We start from the raw sequence: 19,847 nt of genomic DNA on the forward strand, positions 1-19,847 counted from the left end.
TTATCGCAGACAGCTCTGACGTGCTTTGCTACAAGAGGATTTGAATAGGTGTTGACTTTGGACGAGCACATGAATGGGGATTTCAGTTCAGTGGTACTAAGCTGCAGTAGGTGTCGAAGACAAGGAAACTGAGTGTTGGAGGACAACGAGCTGAAATGCAAGATATGCATTATAAACGTAAACGTTACTCGGGTAGGTAATTGCTGTTTTAAGGCGAAGAACATAGAATAGGAATAAGGAGGCGATAAGGAAATATTAGAGAATATTCAGAGGCGAGTGAATTAAGACTGTCTCGGGAGACTGTGAAATGCTAATACGAGGAGATATTGAGAGAATATGCTCTGTAAAGGTGGGCAAACAAGATAAGAATGGGTACTTTGTGTTGGGTTTGAATTACAGCGAAACCTAAGGCAATGAGCCTGGTGTATTATGTCTGTAAATTGCGTATGTTCTTCGGACTGTTTGCGGAATGAAAACTTCTGCCACGCCCGAATGAGATCAGCTCCTCATTTTCATCTGAAAGCTCTTATAAAGGTTCTTCGCATTCTAGACTAAATTCAAATCAATGTCTTTCCAATCAAAGCATACTGACTCACTGAGCTAGGAAGACTAGCAAAAGATATCGCATATCATCAGCATGCAGTATTCGCACTTGTCATCTTCCCAATTACCAAATGAGATCAGATTTGTTTAATCTCATTGACCACACGAGAAATGGTTCTTTTGAATCGATCCAGGCAGATGACTGAGAAGGGGAGTGATATGACTGATATATATGTTGGTGAAAAGAGCTCACTAGATGAATATGGGGAATTATTGCAGATGAGACAACCAGAAGTCATCTCTAGAAGCAGATTAACGTTCATGCGAATAAGGAAGTAACAAATAGATTTTCTGGATGGAGTATGGCAAATAAGTGGAAATGGAGTGAGTGGTAGCAAGGTATGATATAAATTGTGGTCGTAGATTTATTTTCTCATAATGAATGTTGTGTCCTCGTGAAGATTTTTTGTGGTTCTTTTAATTTACAGTGGAAACAACTAACTGCGTGTGTTCTTGTGGGAAATTTGCATTTTTATGGGAGTGACACCCCCTGCCACCTCCGTATGAGACTCTTCTACTGCATGAAAGCCTGAAAATAACCAGTAGTGTGTAATCGACACCACCAGTTTAATAATCATGGTAAAAGAAAAAAACGTTTCTGACAGTCGTTGACAACTTTGTTATTTGTTTTGGCGCTGCTCATTAAGATAGTAATCAAATTTCATTTCGGAAAATAAATTCATTGCTTCAGTTAGTATGTTTACTGAACGATCTTATTGCCGTACTTATTAAAAGATGCCGAAACCAACTGTCAGAGAAAGAGAAAAACAAAATACCCACTCATAGGTAGATGGGGAAACAAGTTTCATCTTAGGAAGTAGGTATTCGATTCCCAAAAATCGATACTATGATCTGTTGTTATGACGACAATTTCCACTGTGAACAACTCACAATCTGGTCTCGAAATGACGATCAGAATAAACTTGTAACTTCTGTTTGGTTTATCCATTAAACCGAAACTCGGGGCAAAGTCTTACAGTTAGTTTAAACTATTGAACTTTAAGTTTTGATATATTATTATTTTTTTATCCTTTTCCACCGCTTCATGCATATGGGTTAAAACATTATGTTAACTTCATTTAGGATTAATCGTTTTGGTGGGAACTACTTAACCGTATAATTGAATCTTAATTGGGAATGAATACTTTCTGCTATATAATAGAATTATGTGTTGCGCGCGCGCGCGCACACACACACACACACAGTAAATATCAAAAATCAAAACTTAGGACCATCTTGTTTACTTTGACTCTAAATTAGAGCTGCGTACCTCTCCTATCATTAAAGAAAATTGGATTAAGTAGTTAGCGTTGAATCAGTCTGAGGCGATTCTGGAGTGTTAGAAAAAAACATATTTCTGATAATTAAAGGAAAACTGAGAACATGTTCTCAAAAAAAAAAAAGATTTAGTCAATTTAGACGTTTTGAATTAATCCTTTCTTGAAAAAGATTAATTTAGACCACAAATTCTTAAAACAGACATCGACTAAGCAGAGACAATAATTTTATTGCATTCTTCATTCTGTCATTGCTTAAACATCCATCGAATATACATACAAGCTTTTTTTTATTTCCTGTCCATTTTTATTATCTGTATAACTACTTAGTTATACCGAGCCTTCTTATAATGGATTTATGCACCATTCCATTTTTAAAACAAACCGTAATCAATTCACAGTTAAGATGTATTTGTAAGTTTTCAAAATCGGATGGTACGAGTAATGGTGGACTATTAATATGAATGGACTTTTTTATTCATTGTGCAGTGCATGTTGTACAAATATTAAAAATTATTACAACAAAAACCAGAGCTCTAAATAATTCCAATTCAAATCAAAGTTGAAATCAAATCAAATTAATTGTAAATCAAATTTTCATTATAATAGTAACTTCCAAAAGAAACAACTAATCATTGATACTGAAAATTTGATAAACAATTAAGGTTATATCATGAAGTAACGGAGACCATTCCAGAAACATCTAGTCTGAAATCCAAATCAATCCAATATAACTGTGGTTTCCAAACTTTTGGGGCGCCGAGAAACAGGTTACAAGTGAACCTTATCCAAAATTAGTGAGGGGATGCAGCCAAAGAAAACCGGCAACACATTGTGCAAAAATATAGAAAACAACATATTCTTCTATTCCTTAAAAGGTTTCGTGTCGATATGTTTATATGGCTTGAAAACAGTTCAGTTTGGTTCCCTTTCTTTAGTATGTAGAGCAAGGGAATCAAATTATCTAGCTTTGATTACTAAATCACTTAAGGAATTGACAACGTGGATAAGAATATAAATTAAATTACACTTTAATAAATATTTCCAATATTTCGGAAACGTCACGTTGCCATCTTAAAAAGGAGCTTACGAAAAAGGCATGTGCACGTGGGCACTACAACATAGTAAATGAGAATGAAGTGATGAAGCTATTGTTCTCTGATGAAAAGTCCTGATGGTGCCCCTAGCGGGCTAAGTGGGTGTTCTTGGCCGTTGGGCTGAAGGTCTGCTGATATAAGCCTTCCAAATTTGGGGAAGTCTCATACAACCAAATTTGTTGAGGTTTGGAGAGTTTCTTAGGGCTGAGGCTGATTCCATGAATAGTCTTTCGAATTTGTATTTGCTACGGTGTATTACTGTAGCTTTATTCCACCTTATTCTGTGGCGAATATCCAGAGCATGGTCTGCAAGACCAGAGTGGCTATACTTGTGAAACCGGATGTAGTCCTTGTGTTCTGAAATTCTGATATTCGCTGTCCTGTCTGTTTGGCCAAAGCAAGACAGTTTACAGCTGCAAGGGTAGGTCTAGGGGAAGTGGTTGGTCTTTAGTGTAGCGGATAATGGATGCCAATTTTCTGTATGGTCTGTAACAGGAGGTCAAGTCATGTTTTTTAAAAATTTTATTAAGGTGTAATTTAATTTATATTCTTATCTACGTTGTCAATTCCTTAAGTGATTTAGTAATGCATAACCAACGTATAAGCTTGTCTACGAGAATATCTAGCTTTCAGTCCACCCACCGTACTGGTATACCTTTACAACTCTCATTATATTTGACTGGGATTCCAAAGATCATACAATAATTTGCAATGAACAATGAAGAGGTGACAATCTGATATATCAAATTTAATTTCGACTCGTATTAGGAAATTAGAAAAAACAAAAATAAAAGTAACACATTTTTCTGTCTCCGGTAGATATGAACAAAGCAGCCTGTGTGAATGATAATTACATACAGTTCACTATTATGTTGATGCGTGTGTTTGTATGTACGTATGTGTGATTGTATGTTTGCTCATGTCTCTTATGGCTTATCTTTATAAAAATAGAGGCTTTTAAATTGAATTCTCTAAATACACTTGAAGATCATCATTTCCATACTTCAAAAATATGTGATGCTGTCATTATCATAGTTAAGTTATGTGTCCGTATTTATGTATTTAGCGCATGATGATACAATGTTTCTGAAAATCATGAGAGCAGATGCGGCACCATCTCATGAAACCAATGTAATGTGTTTGATTGTAATGTAATTTTTGCCCGTAAATTGCCTGTGCTGCTTTGACCGCTTTGCCTGGGTGCAGGACACAAAAAATCCTGTTTCCGGGAGGAAAAACCTTCCACCTCTGTGAGAGACCAGCTAACGTACCTTCAACTGAAAAGCCCTAAGGATTCTTGGCATCTCTTAGACGCGATTATTAGAACTCAGATCTTTCCAACCACAGGGCATCCAACAGAGGCCAGTGATTAGTTTACACACAAATTAATAAATGGAGAAGTTTCAATTGATATTCTTGATTTAGTACATATTTTTGTCACGCAAGTTTTGTAGTAGAGCAAGAAATTTAAATTTTACAAGTCATTTCATTTGTAATGTAAATGGAGCAGAGTTTTTAAATTTTTTAAATTTTAATTTCAAAGAAAATTATCTGAATTCACCTCGCTAATGGATTTCTATTCTTGACGAAGTTTTGAGTATCTTGTGTTGTTGGTAACATAATAATTATGAAATGCGAAACAGCATCATTTAGCTTTGTATCTAATCGTTCCGTAATTTTGTTATGCGATTCCCACCCACGAAAGGGTTGTAAACCTGTAGTAATTTAGCACCATGGATGAGCAAGAATGAATTTTTCTACATTTGTTGTATTTTTTTAAAATTTTGTTTACATAATCTGGAAACCTTTCCTAGAAACCAACCACGGAATATTTTCAGGTCTTTTCAGGCTCCAGTAAGTGAGCAGTGGTCTCACACCGGGTCATGAAATTCATATCCTACCAAAATTCAATCATAACCATCAATGCCCATGATTTGAACCCGTAGCTTATTGTTTGCAGAGTAGATACGCTAACCATGTGGCGAACCAAGCTGGCAATGAAGCTGAAATAAATGTGAACAAACTGTATCTCACTAGTGCGACACAATGAAGATCTAGTGAAACATAAGCCATATGTTTCTTTTTTGAAAATGTTTTGAAACACTATTTGAGTTTTGATGGTACAAACATCAATAAATGACCTTTATTCAAAAGTAACAGAACTGAGTAAAAAAAAAAAAAAAATTAAAATCCGTTGCATTAGGGGAAAATACTAAGGAAAGGGATCGAAGCTTACACCACCTTTACCACGAGTTGCCTCAGACTTGAATTACGTTCAGGCACAAACTTGACTTAGTTGTCTGTTTGCTTACTTGGGAAAAAATGATTAAAATCTAGTTTATAAAATTGCTTGGTATCTTTAATATACTATATACCCAAGGTAAAAAACTTTCTACATCTTACTCTCATCCTGAGATTTTTATTTAATAAGGTCAAAGCACCTTGTGGAAACTTGTTTAGGTAAAATTTATAAGCTCTGCATTACTTTAACCTTTGCATTTTTTGGTCTGGCTCCCACTGACGAGACCTCAATAAAGCTCGATATATATATAAATATATATCTTTATATATATATATATCTTTTATATATATATATATATATATATATATATATATATATATATATATGCTAAAAAACTTTGTTTCGTAGCAAAAAGTTTCAGCAATATATATATATATATATATATATATATGCTAAAAAACTTTGTTTCGTAGCAAAAAGTTTCAGCAATATATATATATATATATATATATATATATATATATATATATATATATATATATATATATATATATATATATATATATATATATATATATATCTTTTATATATATATATATATATATATATGCTAAAAAACTTTGTTTCGTAGCAAAAAGTTTCAGCAATATATATATATATATATATATGCTAAAAAACTTTGTTTCGTAGCAAAAAGTTTCAGCAATATATATATATATATATATATATATATATATATATATATATATATATATATATATATATATATATATATATATATATATATATCTTTTATATATATATATATATATATATATGCTAAAAAACTTTGTTTCGTAGCAAAAAGTTTCAGCAATATATATATATATATATATATATGCTAAAAAACTTTGTTTCGTAGCAAAAAGTTTCAGCAATATATATATATATATATATATATATATATATATATATATATATATATATATATATATATATATATATATATATATCTTTTATATATATATATATATATATATATGCTAAAAAACTTTGTTTCGTAGCAAAAAGTTTCAGCAATATACAGTCAAACGGAATGCATTGATCAACTCGAAAAACGTTAAAATTGAAAATGATATTAGATGTTATTGGCACTAGCTAATCCAACCTAATTAATACAATTAATCAGAGAAAACTAAATCTTTACAATTTAATGCATCTTGTGTCGGTTTGCGGAGACAAAAAGGGCATAGTGAGCGAGTGAGAGAGCAGTCTGGATATTGTGAAGTACATCAACCCACATACCACAGAGTCGGTGGTTGGGCAGGAGGAAAGTAATATGTGTTATAGAGCACCAAGCATAACACGCGAACAGGAACTTCCCTGTATAAGGCTTAAGGGGTCAAACCGAACAACCATATCACTTTTCCCTAACAGTTTCCCACTGCTGAACCCCTCAACAAAAGTTTCTTACATCTGGTGACCAGATTGCAGTGAGCAGTGAAAGTTGATATATGGCTCTCGCTGTACGAAAAGAGGGCAACAATACCATACACCAAATAGTTTTGTGAACGACAGCTTTTCTGTATGGAAGCCACAATTGTTCTTGTTGAAAAAAAGCAAAATTTGAATAACAGCGGTCATTTAATGCAACTTCTTTCAGATTGCTCTTTTTTTATGTATTTTGATCTAGTTCCTGTTTTGCTTCATCTGCATGAATTATTTAATATGTTTAAGCCTAAAAAATCCTTATTACAGAGATGGAATCATGCATTGCAAAACCCCCCGAAAGGACAGTCTTGCTAAGCTACAACCATTTGATGAAAAATTACATAAAAGAAGAAAACATTAGGACTAGACAAATTATTCTATGGTTTAACTTGTTGCTCGGCGATATAAAATGCCCCCATTAGTTCGATTTAGTTTTTCATGTTTTATTGTTAAAATGATCAATCATGTTCGATTCTCAAAATTAGTTTCCTCATGTTCTTTATTGGCATTGTTCCTTGTCCTATTTTATTTAATCGATTTATCTTCTTGCTACCATTTCATACAGATACAGTAAAATATGAGTATAATGGTCTGTAATCATAAGAAAGCAGTTCTTCACTGTAAAGGGGGAAATTTAAGTCTACTGAATGAGTTTTAAAGCAAACTATATTGTCTTGGAATTTTATTTTAATGATATTTTAAAGATTTTTAAAATATAAAATACTTTAAAATATAAAAATATTTTGTAATAAATTTTGCAATTAATACAAAAATAATCATCCCTAAAAACTAATAATTGATAAATAAATAAATATTAATCGATTATTTTATTTTATTGCTTTAATTTCCAATAAAGCTTTCACAGCAGTCAGCAACTTTAAAAAGTATTTCTTGATATACCAGTTTTGAAATATAAATCTATTACACTAATTTCGTACAGCACGGCATTGACCAGAAGAGTGTGTAACAGAAAAGAGAAATCTGTCGCTGAGAAACATCGTCATTTCAGAGTTCGGTGACTGACATTGGAGTTTGTTTATTCTAACAGCATATTTCTTTATTTGTGTATGGCTGTTGAGTAACCTGTGCTATTAAAGCTTTTCCATGACACTTTTATAGTTTAAAAGGAATCACAGAATACTCTAAACGATCAAATTTGCATTCGCTAATTGATGACTGCTGGTTACGAGATTAATATAATGCACACTTAATTGCTTAATAGAGCATGTTGTTTTAATGTAAAACGTACCGTTATTTTGAAATTTATTGTGCCACGCATTTCATTAAGGGTCAGTGATTTTTATCAATCACTGTATATGTCGTGTCTCTTAACCTTAACAAACTAATGAACTTAAAGAATACCTTTGCAGGCTACATGTATTCGTTTTGTGCCATTTCCCCCCTTTTAAACGACTTTTTTTTTCTTGTCATCGTGCGAATTATTCCAAACTATGTCTTTTTAGATGGCAGATGATTTTCAATGGCCGATGTGTGACCACTTGCTTAACAGAGATACAAAGTGGCTCAAGAAGGTATCGTGTTTGGAGCAGAGTTCTTGAATCATTTAAACCCTAATCTCACTGTGCCCATATTATTATTGTCTTATTAATAATATTAATAAGTATTAATATTATTAATAAGTTATTAATTAATTGTACTTATTAATTGTAGTTTCTAACTTTTTTACTGGGCGGAATTATCATTAAAATAAAATTAACGAGCACTTCATTTAGAAAAGCAGAAAGTATGCCACAAAATAGGGAACTATTGCAGTAAGTTTTTTAATATTGCTGCACAAAAAATTCATTTTTAAAGTGGACCAAGGAATCGTGAAACTCTTCTATTAGAGTAGCAGGCGCATCATTCATGTAGAATATTTTAATTTTAATATGGCTTTAATTCGCAGCTTAATTCCATTGTATTCGTCCATATCTGTGAAGTTGGGTGATATAGACAGACCAAATATAACTGCTATATTTTCTTCAACCTTCTACAACATAAAGAAAATGTGCGGAGCTGGACCACACCCCCTTAAAAAAATAATAAAATAAATTCCACTCCGTTCGTGTAATAGATTAGTTTATAATGGTGTTATGGGCATAAAAAGAACAAAAGTGCTATTTTTATGCCGCTTCACACGTAATGGTTATCATTGATGGTGAACTAGCACGATAAATTCTTGAAAAACATTTCCGTCTCTATTTCATCATCGTACAAAGTTTTCATCAGTTGAATTTTTGTTTCCACGTGCATTATAATCTGGTGAACAGACACTCTTGTTGGACAAGACACTTGAGAGGTCTGTTCAAAGGTATCCAAAACGGATGCATACTTTGATGTCGCTGCATGCCCGTTATTATGACAATGCAGAATATAGCTGTACAGGTCTAGCAAAGTAATTCCATAAGCCACTAGAGTATCGTGGCTTATGGAATAACTGTGGTGAGCCAATAAAGTTAAACATGTTTTGTATTGTGGTGATTTTTATGCCAGGAAGCAAAGAGCTGCATGTTTAAATTAAATTTTATTTTAAAATTGGTAAAATGCTTAGTGAAAGAATGGTGAAAGAATAGTGAAAGAATATGAAAACAAATTTAAAGTCATCTATCGATATAAAGGGAGAAGAACCTGATTAGAAGATGTGATAAGAAATGATAGATGCTTACTTTACGTTAGGTAGTAAAATAAGTTAAAATTTCCATAGGCATATGCCAATCAATTTTAACTGAAGACATGAACATGTAAACGTGTTTTACTACGTCTGATAAGAGAGGAGCAACATTTGTTCACTAAAAATGGACCGAAAAATTCAGTAATCCATTTTTACTGTATTTGGCTTTGTGTGACATTTCTTTAAATTTGTTCCTGAGGTTCAAAAACTCTTGAGAAACCATTAAAGGAAATTCTATGAAGATATTCAGTTCCAGATTGGTTTATTTTTATGTACATAATGTGTCGCCAAAATCATCGGATGAAATTCCCTTTCTATAGTAGCATTTCATTTGTGAACCACTTCTATGTGAGTGACGAGACGAAAAAATAAAATATAACGTAGAAATTAATTATAATGAAGAGCCAAAGGCTTCAATTCGGCGACATGAACTTATTTAAGTTAAGGGATATTATATCCCATATTGTTTCTTAGCCGAATAAGAAACTCAAAGAGTTTCATGCCGAATATAGAAACTATATAAAGTTCGGGGATTCCAAGCGTAAGCAAATACCTGGATAGTGCAGCGACTGACCCTTGAAGGTAGTGCAAGCTGGGGCAACTCATGTAAAAGGTGGAGCAAACTCCGATCACTATTCTTGCTATTTACCCACAATGTGAACTTAACTCCTAGGAGCTGTATTATTATATTATATCACTGACGAGACCTCAAAAAAGGTCGAAACCGGTCTGGGTAGTGACCTTCTCTCATAATGTAGAACAATAATACAGCTCTTAGGAGTTAAGTTCACATTATGGGTAAATATCAAGAATAGTGATCGGAGTTTGCTCCACCTTTTACATGAGTTGCCTCAGCTTGCACTATCTTCAAGGATCAGTTGCTACACTATCCGGGTATTTGCTTACGCTTGGAATCACCGAACTTTATATAGTTTCTATATTCGGCATGAAACTCTTCGAGTTTCTTATTCGGCTAAGAAACAATATGGGATATAATATCCCTTAACTTAAATAACGTAGAAAGCTTGCATTGTATGTACGAATATACGTTATATATCCATAATTCAAAAGTAGAGATGGGTTTAGAGAAGCGGACATCCTAATTAAAAACAGACTCGAAATTCCATTGGAAAAATTACAATCTTGTTTCTCACCAGCTGTATAACGATTGTATTTCACATTGTTCGAAAAGTACGATATCTGTAGTGCATTTCTTTAAAATAAAACTTGTGGATGGAGACATAAGATCACATTTGCCTCTCACGATAAGCAGCTGCATCAGTCTTGATGATACACCAAAAGGTGTGATAACAAGATTTCTTAGAGTGCAAATTTAAATTACAATTAAAGCAAACACTAAATCTTACGAAGTTTTCTAAGAAACATTTTCTCAGTTAGACAGAACAAATCACAAGCCTGTTCATACTGCCTTTTTGGTAAGTAATTGTGCTGTTTATTTATGTGACCGGTTATGTATGTCTGGTCTAATGAACTGTGTCCGACCAAAAGCTAACTTTTGGTAAGATAGTGCATTTACTCCCATTGCAGGAAAAAGAATGCGACCGCAAATATGCAAATTCATACCCTATAAAGGAAACTGAGTTTCTCGCGGAAGTTATTGAAATCTAGTCATGTACCTAAGGGTCTGTTTTGGGTCCATTGCTGCTTAATTGTATGTATTTGGAGAGGTCTGAATGGTGATATGAAGTCAGTTGTTTGCAGATGGTGCAAAGTTGGGGAGAGCTATCAGGAGTAGAGCGGATGCCGTAGCTTTTGCAAGAGGACTTAAATACACTGGCTGAAGGGGTAAATGAGTGGGGATATCAATTGAAGGTTTCAAAGTGTAAGGTTTTGAAATTTGGGAAGCAGAGATGGGATGTAAAGTACACAATCGGTGGAAGTATCTTGGAAGATTAGAGGAGATGAGAGATCTGGGAGTGATTGTAGACAAGGACCTACATTTTTTTGGGGACATGTTACTAAAATTGCGAAGACAACCAGAGGATAATGGGAATGATGCGGAGGGCACTGACTTGTAGAAGTAAGAATGTTATGGTTCCTTTGTATAGGGCTTTGATCAGGCCGCATATGAATTACTGTGCACAGATCTGGTCACCTGGTTTTCAAAAAGATGAAAATGCGTTGGAAAAAGTTCAGAAGCGATTGACTAAGGTGGTTTCTAGTCTCTGGAATGTAGAGTATGAAGACAGATTGACAAAATGCAATTTGCAGAAATTGTTGGGTACAAGGAGGAGGGGGAGATATGATTGAGATAATATAAGCTTATATATTATATAAGCTTATATTATATAATATATAAGATAATATAAGATTGAATAATATAAGCTGTTAAGAGGTTATTACCAGATTAATGTCGGGGACGTTTTGCACAGAAATGCATTGCTTGAGAGTGTGGTGAGCGCAGACAGTGAATATATTTAAGGCGCGGTATGATAAACTGTGTGCATAATGTGCATAAACTGTAAACAAATCACAACAGTGGATCTCCTACGATGAGTCTTTGACTGCATGGAGGATTTTATAATAATAATAATAATAAATCTTTGTGTGCGGAACAATGAGTACAAGGAAGAAGTTAACAGAGTTTTTTCCAGAGAAATTCTAGTCGTCTATTATTTGAAAGAAATGTTTGCACCTACACAGCAATTAAGCATTCACAAGATACGAGCAGATAGGCCGAAAATAACAAGGGAGTCAAAGCTTCACGAAAAGTCTGGTTACCTGATATTGCTATCAGACCCTAGAGAACCATGTCGCGTTTGAAGAGCTCCACACAGAAGTCTTTTATAACAAGAAATATGAATGGACAGCGGGGTAATGAAATCATTCATGAGAAACAATAATCATTTCCACACACATCCACACACGCGCTCGTCCATTAGACTGGAGCAGTGCGAAGCAGTGCTTGCAAAAGACCTTTTCATTGGATATGTTGTCTCAAGGATGACGTTTGGAATGTCGTGTTTGAAACTGTAAATAATATGAAGCGTTCTCTCATGATATGGATGAAATCCTATGTCGATGTTCTGTGCATGCCCTACACTATATGGGAAGGTGTAAGAAAGGTCAATGATTATAAACGCATGGTTTGAAAAGAATAACATCATAACATCGTAGCTGCAGACAAAAAAAGTACCATCTGAACTCGATTAAAATCTCTGAGATAACTGTAATGCATAATTCAGGTACTTGGTGATAAGCCGTTTTCTTAAGCAGAACCTACTATGCTTAAAATGAGAAGTGAAGCACCATACCACTAACTCTACCAGAAATTAGTATAAAGCCTTTCTCTATGCATCGAAGCAGTTGTTATAACCAATGGTAGAACAGTGCATTATTAATCTCTGTCAATTGAGATATTTTTTTTAAAAATTATCTGCATGTGTCTCGTGACTTTTGGTAGGATAGTATATTGAGGATCGTATATGCACCTTCGTGATCTATAATTAAATATAATAATTAAATGATATATGATGTAATTAAATGCATTATCATCGACACTAGAATGTTAAAATGCGTTCATTGAATGGTAGAGATGATTCTGCACTACCTTAAGATTACAAGTTGGGAAAAGAAAAAGAAAGAAGTTCGGTAGCCACAGGTAAAGTGAAACATATAAGTTGGAAGTTTTTATTTAAAATATAAGTAAAGCAATTACTAAGTTGTACTTTTTTTTTCAAAGGATTGCTTTTATTGGAAAGTTCAAATATCTGCATCATCTATCTTCTCGTTCTCATCAACATTGCAAACGAAGGTTCAGGCTTAAAGAATCAGCACCAATCCAGCTGGTACCGAGAACACCGACAGCTGCATCATCATCACCACCTAATGTCGCTGAGAGACAAAAGAGGGCGTGCTGCTAATGCGTTCTCCACACAACTTCCTGTGTACAAAGTAGTGTTAATCTGGACCACGACTGTGTTTACGAGTTTACTTGGTGACTAATGGCATCTTACAGCTCTTGATGTTGCCTTCGAAAGTAACGCTATACAAACACCGGAATTAATGTAGTGGTAAACTAAACCCATTTCGTGCCGCGTGGCGTCTCCTAGAAATTAGTACGTCTTGATATATGACGCGACAGAAGCTACACTATTTCCTTACTAGGAATTTAATTCTTGTCTTCCCTAAGCCAGCCGAAGTTACGAACCCTAGCTAATTAAACAATGCCACAACACCTTACCTGAGCATAATAGTGGTGTCTGGCACATTAAGATTGCAATTAATTCGGTATTAGCAAGAAATATGATCAGAGCAGAAAAAAAGGTAATTATTCGATTATCGCAGAAGCCAAACAAGAATGGAGAAAGATACTAGTCCACGAAAAACAAAACTGAAGTGGATGTGTTTTCAATTTCTAAGGACTAAATCTCCTTTGAAATGAACAATCAAGTCTGAAGTTGCTGATATTAATTCACTCACGAGATGTTCGAGAAAAGATACGTGAAATCTTGCTCTCTCTCTCTCTCTCTCTTAAACACAGTTGTCGTCTTTCGATACGCATATAACGCAGACTTGCGTTATATGCGTTATTGGGAGGTAGTTGAGAAACAAACAATAAAAGTAGTTCTCCTCTAGTGCCGAACAAGAAGCTTATAATAGAATGAATTCAAAGTTTTATTTAAATTTTATAACCTTTGTTCATGTTTTTTGTTCTTTATTCATGCTAAGGAATTCAAGCTGCTAGAAGAACTACTTTAAGTTATTTCCAGTTTTAATAAGTTTTCTGTTTCGTTTTAGGGATGCACAAGTTCAACGTGAGCTGTGTTTGTATCTCGGTATGCATCCAGTGTATTATTCAGTTCTTGTCATGTTCACCCAACATTGCTGGAGCAACGGCATTTCTGATTTTAACTCTTATAATGAAGTCGCTTTGATGGGTATACTTATTCTTGTCCTGTGGGGGTGGGACAAATGTTAAGGGTGTAAGATCGATCTTCGAGGCAGCCAATCTGTCGTTTCGATCCGACCACCTATTCAGGAATGTGCATCAAAAAGCTTTGTGCATCTTGATCACCTCTCAATATTACCCTAATTGATTTGCCTAAATTTTCCTTACACTCAAGCCAAATTTTGCGCACAAGTTGCAAAATAAACTAAAATTTTGCATATCGCGAAACATGCCTGAATTTTGTTGAAATGCAACCATCTTGACTTCTTGATTTGGTGGGTGTGCATGCGCACGACATCAAGTTGGCGAATAACTTTTAGGTAACTATCAGAAGTTTGGTTTTGAAAAATATTTGCGTTTAAAATGATGCCATTCTTTTGTGGCAAATGTGTTTTGTAATGACGTTAGCAATTCTAATTATATACATAATACTTTAAGAATTAAATGTTTAATCTCATCATAAAAGTTAAAAGTTGGTGCAATTAAATCAAAGTTTGATTACATAAAAACTTTATTTAGAAGGAAGATAATAGATATTCATTGTTTTATATGCTTCTTCCTTATCATTTATAATTTATACACAATCGACAGTTTACCAAAACTTTCAGACTTGAGCTGCTGCAAGTATTTTAGTTTCTCGCCTAGTGCCAAATGAGAACCAACCAATCGAAACGGCAGTGCCATGTAGGATATCATTTAAAGCACTAATAAATTATTAGTGCTTTAAATTAACGGTTCAAATTAGTGATTTAAGTTTATTAGCATATTAGTGGTAATAATATATTAATATCCCGACTCTTTGCAGTTCGTATATTTTAGTACGATCCTAACAACTCATGCTCGTAACTGTATGTTTCCAACCACAACAACCTACTTGACATTATAAAGCAAACAAATATTTATAATCTTCGTTATAAAGGTTTATTCCCAAGGGTTTTAAATTAATAAATGCAAGCATATATCTGCTTTCTCTTTACAAATTTTATCTGAAACTTAACTCATTGCCCAGTTATTTAAAATGAAGGTTACCTTCTATGATAGAAAAAAAATTAAATCAGCACATTACATTCATACGTAAAATGGTTTGGTTTTGTAAATATCACGACCATAGCAACTAAAGTATGGGACATAATATTATTCCGTATTATGTATGCATGTAAAGTTTCACGTGAAATATGATTTAAAAAAAAACATTTTATAGTTGGTTGCCTTCAGCTTTTATGTGCACATATAACACTAGTTTTTTTAACTTTCTATTCTTATTTCTGCTCTTATTTTCTTAGTTTTTCCCCTTCAGTCTTTATATTATCACATAACACTTGAATATATTATACTCTATTACACTATTTTGTATATATTTTTGTTATCACTTACGTTATAATACTCATAATTCCCATTCTAAATTTAAAAAAAATTATTCGAATCACAAATCGTAGGTATTTCTGCAAGACATACAAACATAATCATTTCATAATCATAATCATTTGTTTGAAAAAATATATTAATAAACTTTTTAACTTTTTACCATGCCTTTTATAGCTGACCGAACAGACAGTTTCTTTAGAATGTTCTCAAGTTCTTACGCCATACTTTCATAGAACAGCCATACTAGCGAAGCAAAAAAGAAGTAGAGGTTCCATTGTCCTGACAAATATGATGTACAAGTTGTATTGTCAATCAAACAGGAGCAGCAGCGCCACTTGTATTTTACCAGACGGAGCTAGTTTCATATATTCTCATGTTACCTTCCTTCTCCAAACATATTAAGCTGAATGACTTGTCATGGGCTAAGGAACTTGGCTTTCTTTAAACTTAAGTAACCAACAGACGGTCAATTTTATCCGCATTGTTCACTTAGCTTGTGCATATGTTCTCAGGCCGGTTTTTCTAATTTGAGGTATGAAAAAATTGAAGCTTCCGATGGGAAAAGACCATGCCACCTATTTACGAACCGATTAATTAGAATTTAGAAAAGAACTTATGATAATTGGAACATATATCTATAGCTATTATGGAGAGGTGAATGTTAAACGGAAATCACGCTACAAGGGGCATTAATATGTTAATACATCTTAGCCACCAAGTTCAGTTTATTTATTGCTAATTTGTATTTTAAAAATTCCACATATACAGAGGGAATGCTCATTAGTGATCTCGCGTAGACTATTCTATGTTACCATTCCATGTATGCCTAGAGTTCAAAGTAATGAATTAAACTCAGTTCTATTGGAAATCCGCATTTATATAGAGCTGATGATAGGCATTCTTGTCTATGTTTGTTTGCAAAGACAAAAATGCACTGAAAAAGCATTTGCGAAATGAGACGAAATCTCTTTTGCTATTAAGAATAAAATTATGGAAGAAAACTGTAGCAAATGAAAAAAAAATAGTATTAGGGTATAAAAAGAGGGAAAATAGGTTAGAGAAGAAAACTATGAGCTATTCTTAAGATTACAAGAGGATGCTGACTTTCAAAAGAAAGCTTCATCATATTTAATTCGAAATTATTTTAAACTTATAACTCTGTACGCAAAATGACTTCAACTTTGTATTACTCTTATTCCTTATCCCCATTTAAGTAGCAAAGATCAACGAAACCACTATCTAGGATCTCAGTTACCTTAACATTATCGCAGGCACGTAGTACACATCCACTAGATGTCGCTACTTGCTACTGTTAATTATCTCAACTGCTCAGGAATACAAATAATCGGTTTCAATTTTATGATAATCTCTCTCTCTCTCTCTCTCTCTCTCTGCTTTCAACAGGATAATGATCAATAGGTCTCAGAGAGAGAGAGAGAGAGAGAGAGAGAGAGAGAGAGAGAGAGAGAGAGGGCCTATGTATGAGGTTGTCTTTCCAAGAGAGAGACAGAGATGTGCACTGCTGCACCTGTTTCAAGTCTCCACTAATGAAGCAGGGAACAACTACCATTCCACTACTTAAACGGAAGCCTAATTACGACATAATTGGACCTTACCTTCCGTTAATGACCGAGAGCTCATGAATATGCTTAGCGTATCTCATCATGATGTTCGTCTTTTATCTATAAGATTGACTGCACTTTGCAAGCAGACAGAGAGAGATTCGACATATACGTTTAAGATTAATATTTATTTATTACTCTGCAAGTTAAATGGAACTTGCATTGTAGTATATTTTCGAATCAAAATGCAGTTCACATCGCTAAGCAGAATCATAATGATGGAAATAAGTGAAGGTTCTAAATTCTGTATCATATTCTTGAAGGATTACTTTGAAAATGCTAGAGAAAGAAAATGGCATTAAATACAATTTTATTTCGAATGCAAAATTAATCTGAATACTGTTCACATTGGCGCTTAAGATTCCTTATGGTTGGAATGTAGAAATTTAGAGTGCTATTCAAACATATGGAGCACTTACTCATTAGTCAGCTTCAATACCTTCGAAATCAACATATTTTGGCAAAATACTAAAATATTTATTTCGCAAGGTGGAGCTTTATGAACCTGTTGATAACATAAATATTAAAGCCCGTTTTGACAGATATTTCTGATTTCTTTTTCTTAAAACCTATAATTCTGTTTTTCCATAATTATATTGGATATATAATAATTTATGACCAAAATCGATCGTACTTTCTTTTTCAGCTATGCTATAGAAAATATTGTATGTAGTGAACAGGCAGTCTTTGCTCTGTCATATCGAAGTGATGACGTAGCTTATGGCTTTTAAACTGCTTTAGACGATACGGTCTGAAATGGACTGGATTAGCACAACGACATCATTTCAGCAGGTATCAATTATTCCAGTGTGTGTGTGTGTGTGTGTGTGTGTGTGTGTGTGTGTGTGTGTGTGTGTGTGTGTGTGTGTGTGTGTGTGTGTGTTTTAATTTCTATCGCGCCTTTGATATCAAGAGACATGCAGTCAAGGTAGGATCTAAACATTTCACTAATTGAAACAAATACCGGCTCGAGCAACAAAACATCTATTAAAAACACTGTTCTTTAGGAGGATGCGATTTTCCTAAAGAGTATTAGGATATTTTCTAAAGAACGGTGATGTTTTTTACACGTAGCGCTATGAGGTGGTTCCATATTTCCCTCATTATCGTGTCCGTTCCTGAATGCTATTAGAATCTTCTTGGAGTTAGACTGGTAATCAAGCGAAGTTATATTCAACAATATCGATTTGAAGCTTATATGAAGTTTATATTCTGTGATTTTTCTTTGTCCCTTAAATGATTATCGCGTTCTTTTCTATTGTTATCCGCATGCCTGTTGTCAAATGGACAAAAAACATGGCTACAAGAGACGTCGAGAGTTGTAACAATATCACTCAAAGGAGATCCTTAGCCTGTCCTTGACATATCTTTGAGATCGTTCCATATCTGAAAGTACTTCTGCTTGGCTCTGGCTGCAATGAATTTTATATATTTCTTGTTTCTGTAGTGATCTTCGGTTGTTTTTTTTTCCCACTAGAATGAAGACTGTTCCATTTACTGTGATATCTTATTGATCTTATCATAGTAATATATGAACGTATATATTAGAAGGCTTAAAATACAATCAATTTTGTGTTCTGGTCGGTTTTTTAGGAAGAGATAGCCTAGATTCTGGGAAGAAATTCTTATTGCTTTCATTGAGAAGGCAAACTCGCCTCAGCTGAAAAAAATCCTTTTGGAGTTCATTGGATTTGAACCCAAATCTTTTCGACAGAGTGGCAAATGCCACCGGTTGGCAGGATTAACGCTCGTTAAAACAAATCGTGATAATAACTCTAAATCGACTTCAAACCTCATCATGAAGTCGAGAGGCTTTGATTTCGTTTTTATTCTTGCTCCTGTCGATTTTCTGAGGTTCTTCGATTTTACTGCAGTGATATAAACTGATTTCTAATTGCGAATAGTTGGTTATGCACACTTCAAAGCGTTAGTTGCATTCATCGGTCTAATCCAATGGGTTATAATTAATAATACGTTACTTTCTTAACTTCAAACAGCTCCATTGCTATATGCTGTATACAGAACCAACAAACACGCAAGTTGAGTACCCAGTAAGAGACAGTTAGCCAAGTTTAATTTAATCTTTATTCTAATCTCGAAAATGTCGTTAAGTAGGACAAGACGGAATATATTAAATTATTAATTTTCATCGTATTTTATTTTTGCTGAGTAAAATATGATTTGTACGCAGTCAATTTAATTTTGGAATTAAGTAGCTTTTCCAGATCAGTGGCATGTGCCCCATTTTAGGCTGAAAACCATCCCTTCCAAAAAAAGTATACTTCACATAAAAAAAACACAAACTCAAAAACACTTTTTAATGTACCCGTTCAATGTACAGGCCTCAAGAATTTCAGCTGCAGATTTTATTTAGTTATGCGACCTTCGATCATTAATATTTTGTTACTTAAAACACGTGAGAGTAGAAGCCAAGCAGACGTTAAGAGGGCAAAATAATTCGGTAAATTCTTTATTCGGCCTCCCTAACTCCTTGGTTGGTGGTAGCTTAACTTATACATTTGCAGGGTGGGAGAGAGAAGTTCTAAACAAGTACGTAAGTAATGTATGTAACCTCATCTGTAAAAATG

General features: G+C 33.9%; 1 protein-coding gene across 1 annotated transcript in view; it reads left to right on the forward strand.

Annotated features, from left to right (window-relative positions):
* Nucleotides 1–19,847, forward strand: part of LOC150105390 (neprilysin-1-like) — a 236,076-nt gene that overhangs the window by 16,399 nt on the left and 199,830 nt on the right. The window lies entirely within an intron of this gene.

This window comes from Typopeltis vanoorti, chromosome 6 (assembly GCF_054136105.1).
Source record: "Typopeltis vanoorti isolate ZY-2024b chromosome 6, IOZ_Tvanoo_1.0, whole genome shotgun sequence".
NCBI lineage: Eukaryota > Metazoa > Arthropoda > Arachnida > Uropygi > Thelyphonidae > Typopeltis > Typopeltis vanoorti.